Below are 8,694 nucleotides of genomic sequence, written 5' to 3'. Positions count from 1 at the left end.
GGAAATAATTTGGCCGACAAAGTAGAAGTGTAACTGGCTTTTTCTTCTGGAGACAAAAGTTTGGGAAATTGAAGGATTTCTCTCGCCTGTCATTGGTTTGCTTTCCCTGAGTGTTAGTGTTACGAGATGGCTCTGCTATTCCCACTGGGCACATGTGTTGAATCAACGTTGTTTCAATGTAATTTGTCTTTGTATTTTTGTCTTTGTATTGAGACATGTCATCAAGCTGTCTACTCAAGAAAAAGCTTAAACAAACCAGTGCCTGCAACCTGGTTCAGTCAACCTAGCAGGGTATTTTGGAACATATCAGGAAGGAAATCATCCACATGTGTTATTTACATTTTTATTAATGTTGCAGAAATCTGCTCTAAAGCAGTATCCACAACCATCGGCTGTAGTGATCATAATATTGGAACTTTGGTTTTCCTAGATATGGTTACTAAGGCTGGGCCTAATATACTGTAGTGTATAAATGTAATAAACATGCACCCATTAAGAAAATTACTAAAAATATCCCTGTGGATTGATGAGGAATTGAAAAATGTTATGGTTGGGATGAGTCAAAAGAAATGGCAAATAAGTCTGAGTCACAGCTGATTGGCAGAGATATATTGTAAATTGAGACCATATAACTAACCTTAACAAAAATAAACTGCTATGAAACAAAGAAGTGATATAGTAAAAAGCTTTGGAGCACCTTAAATTTGGGGAAAAATCCTTCACTTGAATCAAGGCTCATTCATCACAGAACCCACTTATATTGCCAATTACTTTCAAGATTTTTTGATTGGCAAGATTAGATCATTTAGGCATGACATGCCAACAACAAATTCTGAACCTACACATCCATGCATAACTGACCAAATTATGAAAGACAAGGATTGTAATTTTGAATTCTGTGGAGTGTGGAAGAGGTGAACAAATTGTTGTTGAGCAACAATGGCAAGCCACCTGGGTCTGAACTTGGATTGAAAATTACTGAGAAGGATAGCCACTCCTATTTGTCATCTCTTCAATTTAAGTTTACAAGAAAGTGTGCACTCTCAGGCCTGGAGGGAAGCAAAAGTCATTCCGCTACTCAAGAGTAGCAAAGCACCCTTTACTGGCTCAAACAGCCGACCAATCAGCCTGTTACCCATCCTTAATAAACTTTTGGAAAAATGGTATTTGACCAGATATAATGCTATTTCACAGTTAACAAATTAACAATAGACTTTTAGCACGCTTATAAGGAAGGGAACTCAACAGTTATGACACAGACTTATGATTGGCTGAAAGAAATTGATAAGATTGTGGGAGCTGTTTTGTTAGACTTCAGTGCAGATTTTGACACTACTGCTCATAATTTGCTGCTGGAAAAACATGTGTTATGGCTTTACATCCCCTGCTATATTGTGGATTGAGAGTTAACTGTCTAAAAGAACACAGTGTTCTTTAATGGATGCCTCCAACATTATCCAGGAAGAGTCAGGCATTCCCCCGGGTAGCTGTCTAGGCCCCTTACTTTTTTAAATCTTTACTAATGACCTGCCACTAGCACTGAATAAAGCCTGTGTGTCTACAGTCTATGTATGCTAATGACTCAACACTATACACGTCAGCTACCACAGCAAGTGAAATCACTGCAACACTACCCAAAGAGCTGCAGTCAGTTTAAGAATGGGTGGCAAGAAATAAGCTAGTCTTAAATATTTAAAAACTATAAAAGCATTGTATGTGGGACAAATCATTCACTAAACCCTAAACCTAAGCAAAATATTGTAATGAATAATGTGGATATTAGGCAAGTTGAGGAGACTAAACTGCTTAGTGTAATCCTGGATTGTAAAATTGACATGGTCCAAACATACTGATGCAACAGTAGCTAAGAAGGGGAGAGGTCTGTCCATAATAAAGCACTGCTCTTCTTTCTTGACATCATTATCAATTAAAACAAGTCCTACAGCCCCTAGTTTTGTCACAACTGCCTCCTTGGATTACTGCCCAGTCAAATGGTCAAGTGCCACAAAGAGGGACATAGGCAAATTACAGTTGGCCCAGAACAGAGCAGCACAGCTTTCCATTAAATGTACATGGAGAGCTAACATCAATAACATGCATATCTCTCCTGGCTCAAAGTAGAGGAGCATCACTGCTTGTTTTTGTGAGAGGTATTGACATGTATAAAGCACCAAGCTGTCTAAGACAAGCACACAGCTTAGACACCCTTGCATACCCCACAAGACATACCACCAGAGGTCTGTTCACAGTTCCCAAATCCAGAACAGACTATGGGAAACGCACAGTACTACATAGAGCCATGACTACATGGAACTCTATTCCACATCAAGTAACTCATGCAAGCAGTAAAATCACATTTGAAAAAACACACGCATACGCACACACATACTAACACATGCACTGTACACACGTACATTGTAGTAGTGTTATATTGCTGTATTATGGATGTTGGATTGTAGTTACAGTGCCTTCAGAAAGTATTCACACCCCTTGGGTTACAGCCTGAATATAAAATGTGCTAAATTGAGATTTTTTTTGTCACTGGCCTACTACACACAATAACTCATCATTTCAAAGTGGAATTATGTTTTTTGCAACATTTCTTTTTTTACAAATTAGTAAAAAATGAAAAGCTGAAATATTCAACCCCTTTGTTATGGCAAGGCTGAATAAGTAAAGGAGTACAAATGTGCCTAACAAGTCACATTAGTTGCATGGACTAATAGTGCAATAATAGTGTTTAACATTCTTTTTTTATGATTGTACCCCACACATACAATTATCTGTAAGGTCCCTCAGTTGAGCAGTGAATTTCAAACACAGATTCAACCACAAAGACCAGAGAGGTTTTCAAATGCCACTCAAAGAAAGGGCACCTATTGGAAGATAGGGGCAAATATCCCTTTGAACACAGTGAAGTTATTAATTACACTTTGGATGGTGTATCAATTCACCCAGTCACTACAAATATTCAGATGTCCTTCCTAACTCATGAGGCCAATGTTGACTTTAAAACAGTTATAGAGTTTATTGGCTGTGATAGGAGAAAACAGAGGATGGATCAATAATTTTGTAGTTACTCCACAATAATAGCCTAATTGACAGAGTGAAAAGAAGAAAGCCTGTACATAATTACAAATATTTCAAAACATGCATCCTGTTTGAAACAAGACAATACTGCAAAAAATGTTGCTAAGCAATTCACTTTTTGTCCTGAATAGAAAGTGTTTTGTTTGGGGCAAATCCAATACCACATATTACTGAGTACCAATCTCCATATTTTCAAGCATAGTGGTGGCTGCATCATGTTATGGGTATATTTGTAACCCTTAATGACTGGGGAGTTTTTCAGGATAAAATGGAAATGGAACAGAGCTAAGAACAGGCAAAATCCTAGAAGAAAACCTGGTTTAGTCTGCCTTTAAACGTGACTCTGTGAACTGTTAGTTAGACTATTTTTCTTTTTGGAATAACTGATGAATTAAATATATATATATATATATATATATATATATTACCAATGTAGAAAGGTCTGTATACATACAATAAGTACATAAATAGACAATGATAACATATGCTAGGGGGTAGAACCAATTACAGATTACACAAAGACCTTAAAAGAAACACACATATTGATTGTTTTAACAGCTTTCTTATTAGAAGAATGTAGAATGGTCTTAATGTACTGCTCAAATTCCTTATAGAAAACAAGAAAAAGTGTTTTTTATTAGTGAATTTACATTTATGAATATGAAATTTTGCTATTAGCACAATTACATTTATGAGGTAAAATTGTTTTTCTTTATCTTTATTATAGTTAAGCGAAACCGAGCAGCACATTCTCCCATAACAAACAAAAGTCATCAAGAATATTAACAATTATATAACTGTGAAAATATTTCCACAAATGTTATACATGTAGACAATGCCAAAATAAATGTGAAACTGTTTCTGGATGCTCAACACAAAAAGTACTATCAATGTTAATGTCTTTTTTGAGTTTCTTCAGGTAATGATTCGCAGGGTAATACTTATATATAATTCTGAAAGAGACCTATTTGACCTTGTTAACAAGCAAGTATTTGTGTGGTAATAACCATACTTTTTTTCCAACAGATATTAGTGACCAATGTATTCCAGTAAGTTATGACATAAGGAATGGATACAATATCCCTTTGAAATAAAGCACGTATAGATCTGTTGTTCTGAGGGAGCAAGGAGAAACATATTTTCCCTATTGGAGAGTCAACTGGATTAAGCGAGGGTAGGTCAAGAAGGTGAGGTCTGGCTACACCTCTAAGTAACATGAGAGTTCCAGATGGAATAGCATCAAAGACTATGGCGAACTCTCTAGGTGTTACAAGGATACTGTAACGAGATAAAACTTCCTCATAATTGAGTAACAGTCCTTCTGCATTAAAAAGTTGACTCAGCAGGATATGATTATTGAACCAGTTCTTAAAAAATAAAGACTTGTTTCTATACAAAATGTCCTTATTGTTCCAAATGAAATACTTTTAAGTGTCAATACTATGTTTATATATTAACAACCACGCTATGAATACTTGTCTATGAAAAGCAGATAATTTTTCAGGAATCTTATCAATGTTATAGTTACATAGTAACATAAAATTGAGGCCACCAAAACGGGAGAAGATATAATGAGGGAAGAAATTCCAAATTGAAGTTGGATTCTTTAAAAAATGTTTAGCCCAATTTATCTTAAAAGTATGAAAATCTAAAAAATTGGAAAATCTAAAGTTGGAAAATCTAAAAAATTGAGACCACCATATTCACGAGTTCATAACAACAGATTTCCTAATATAATGTGTACAATTCTTCCAGATGAAGTTGAAAAGCACCTGGTCAACCGCTTTACCTATTTTGTTGTCAAGATATAGGGACTGGGCTGCATAAGTATGTCTGGAGATACCTTCAGCTTTAGAAAGCAATAGTCAACCTTTCAAGAATAAATCCCTCTGCAACCAATGGTTCAACTTCTTTTTGTTTTTTTTCAAAAATAGGTATAAAATTTAATGAGCATCTTTCCTGTTGATCCTTAGATATGGTAAACCCAAGGTATGTTACTTTCTCCTTGACTGGAATATTGTATATAGAGGGTATTACACAGTCTTTAACAGCAAACAGTTCACACTTATTAAGGTATAGGCAAAGACCAGATGCTTTGGAAAATATATTTATCACATTGACTGCTCAAGGAATCTGGTCAGCATCTTTCAAAAAGAGGGTTGTGTCATATGCAAGTTTACTTATGATAATATCTCTGTCAGCAATAGAGATCCATTTTATATTGCTGGATTCAACAGAACTTGTAAGAAGTTGGGTTGCAAGCAGGAAGAGGCAAAGCAAAATTGGGCAACCTTGCCTAATCCCTCTTTTCAAATCAAATCTAGGAGAAGTGCCATGGTTTAATTGAATTGAACTGTCCCCATTCATATAAAGAGTTTTAATAGTAGAGGCGAAGGTCGAGAGCCGTGCGCCCCCCGAAACACAAACAAGCTGCACTGCTTCTTGATACAATGCCCACTTAACCCAGAAGCCAGCCGCATCAATGTGTCGTTGGAAACACCGTACACACCTGGCAACCGTGTAGGCGTGCACTGCGCCTGGCCCGTCACAGGAGTCGCTAGTGCGCGATTCGACAAGGACATCCCTGCCGGCCAAACCCTCCCCTAACCTGGACGACGCTGGGCCAATTGTGCGCCGCCCCATGGGTCTCCTGGACGCGGCCGGCTGCGACAGAGCCTGGACCCGAACCCAGAATCTCTAATGGAACAGCTAGCACTGCGCCACTCGGGAGGCCGTGAATCTGTTTTTGTGTAATTAATTAGGTAGAAATATTGTCCTGTAGCTAATTGACCTTGGAGTCTGTGATTTATTACCAGAAATATCATATCATGATTTTCAAGCGTGTTTGGTACCTGCGTTTGTGCATATTATCTGCAAAAGCTGTGTGTCCCCCACTCTACAGTTATAATACAAGCACCCCTGAGCAAGGCAGTTATGTCGATTATGGCAGGCCCCCGCATATCTCTGATTCAGAGGGGTTGGGTTAAATGCAGAAGACACATTTCAATTGAATGCATTCAGTTGTACAACTGACTAGGTATCCCCCTTTTCCTAATGTGAGTTTTTGCAGTTCCAACATAATCCGAAGGATGGCATCCTAAAATCCCAATCCTTATCTATTGCACGTAACTCGAAATGTTTTTCATTCAAAACATTAATTTGTGGTTTATGCTGCCAACATTTGGATTATTTTAGTGTGCGCAGCATGACAAGCTCACATTAGTTAGCAGCAAGAGGCTTTTTAAAAATTGCCAATCAAACATTAGACATGGTTTATGAAAACATTGCAACAAAATGATAAATACTTTTACAAAGAAATGTTCTTCATGGAAAATTACAATATAGCTAAGCACTTGTAATTTGTACTTGCTAATAGATTTAGAAATATACACTGCTCAAAAAAATAAAGGGAACACTTAAACAACACAATGTAACTCCAAGTCAATCACACTTCTGTGAAATCAAACTGTCCACTTAGGAAGCAACACTGATTGACAATAAATTTCACATGCTGTTGTGCAAATGGAATAGACAACAGGTGGAAATTATAGGCAATTAGCAAGACACCCCCAATAAAGGAGTGGTTCTGCAGGTGGTGACCACAGACCACTTCTCAGTTCCTATGCTTCCTGGCTGATGTTTTGGTCACTTTTGAATGCTGGCGGTGCTTTCACTCTAGTGGTAACAACCCACACAAGTAGCTCAGGTAGTGCAGCTCATCCAGGATGGCACATCAATGCGAGCTGTGGCAAGAAGGTTTTGCTGTGTCTGTCAGCGTAGTGTCCAGAGCATGGAGGCGCTACCAGGAGACAGGCCAGTACATCAGGAGACGTGGAGGAGGCCGTAGGAGGGCAACAACCCAGCAGCAGGACCGCTACCTCCGCCTTTGTGCAAGGAGGAGCAGGAGGAGCACTGCCAGAGCCCTGCAAAATGACCTCCAGCAGGCCACAAATGTGCATGTGTCTGCTCAAACGGTCAGAAACAGACTCCATGAGGGTGGTATGAGGGCCCGACATCCACAGGTGGGGGTTGTGCTTACAGCCCAACACCATGCAGGACGTTTGGCACTTGTCAGAGAACACCAAGATTGGCAAATTCCCCACTGGCACCCTGTGCTCTTCACAGATGAAAGCAGGTTCACACTGAGCACGTGACAGACGTTACAGAGTCTGGAGACGCCGTGGAGAACGTTCTGCTGCCCAGCATCCTCCAGCATGACCGGTTTGGCGGTGGGTCACTCATGGTGTGGGGTGGCATTTCTTTGGGGGCCCGCACAGCCCTCCATGTGCTTGCCAGAGGTAGCCTGACTGCCATTAGGTACCGAGATGAGATCCTCAGACCCCTTGTGAGACCATATGCTGGTGCGGTTGGCCCTGGGTTCCTCCTAATGCAAGACAATGCTAGACCTCATGTGGCTGGAGTGTGTCAGCAGTTCCTGCAAGAGGAAGGCATTGACGCTATGGACTGGCCCGCCCGTTCCCCAGACCTGAATCCAATTGAGCACATCTGGGACATCATGTCCTGCTCCATGCACCACAGACTGTCCAGGAGTTGGCGGATGCTTTAGTCCAGGTCTGGGAGGAGATCCTTCAGGAGACCATCCGCCACCTCATCAGGAGCATGCCCAGGCATTGTAGGGAGGTCATACAGGCACATGGAGGCCACACACACTGCCAAGCCTAATTTTGACTTGTTTTAAGGACATTACATCAAAGTTGGATCAGCCTGTAGTGTGGTTTTCCACTTTAATTTTGAGTGTGACTCCAAATCCAGACCTCCATGGGTTGATAAATTTGATTTCCATTGATAATTTTTGTGTGATTTTGTTGTCAGCACATTCAACCATGTAAAGTATTTAATAAGAATATTTCATTCATTCAGATCTAGGATGTGTTATTTTAGTATTCCCTTTATTATTTTGAGCAGTGTGTATTATTAACACCATATTCCATGGGTTTACTGACCACAATCCATTTAATTAATATTAAGTGTTAATTATTAGGCGTCAGGAGAGCACAGCACATCAATCAATCAATCAAATTGACTTATAAAGCCCTTCGCACATCAGCTGATGTCACAAAGTGATGTACAGAAACCCAGCCTAAAATCCCAAACAGCAAGCAATGCAGGTGTAGAAGCACGGTGGCTAGGAAAAACTCTTGAAACCTAGAGGAACCAGGCTATGAGGGGTGGCCAATCCTCTTCTGTCTGTGCCGGGTGGAGATTATAACAGAACATGGCCAAGATGTTCAAATGTTCAAAAATGACCAGCAGGGTCAAATAATAATAATCACAGTGGTTGTAGAGGGTGCAACAGGTCAGCACCTCAGGAGTAAATGTCAGTTGGCTTTTCATAGCCGATCATACAGAGTATCTCTACCGCTCCTGCTGTCTCTAGAAAGTTGAAAACAGCAGGTCTGGGACAGGTAGCACATCCGGTGAACAGGTCAGGGTTCCATAGCCACAGGCAGAACAGTTGAAACTGGAGCAGCAGCATGGCCAGGTGGACTGGGGACAGCAAGGATTCATTAGGCCAGGTAGTCCTGAGTCATGGTCCTAGGGCTCAGGTCCTCCGAGAGAGAAAGAAAGAGATAGAGAGAGCAT

Source organism: Oncorhynchus tshawytscha, linkage group LG22, assembly GCF_018296145.1.
Source record: "Oncorhynchus tshawytscha isolate Ot180627B linkage group LG22, Otsh_v2.0, whole genome shotgun sequence".
Lineage (NCBI taxonomy): Eukaryota > Metazoa > Chordata > Actinopteri > Salmoniformes > Salmonidae > Oncorhynchus > Oncorhynchus tshawytscha.
This window is presented reverse-complemented; position numbering follows the sequence as displayed.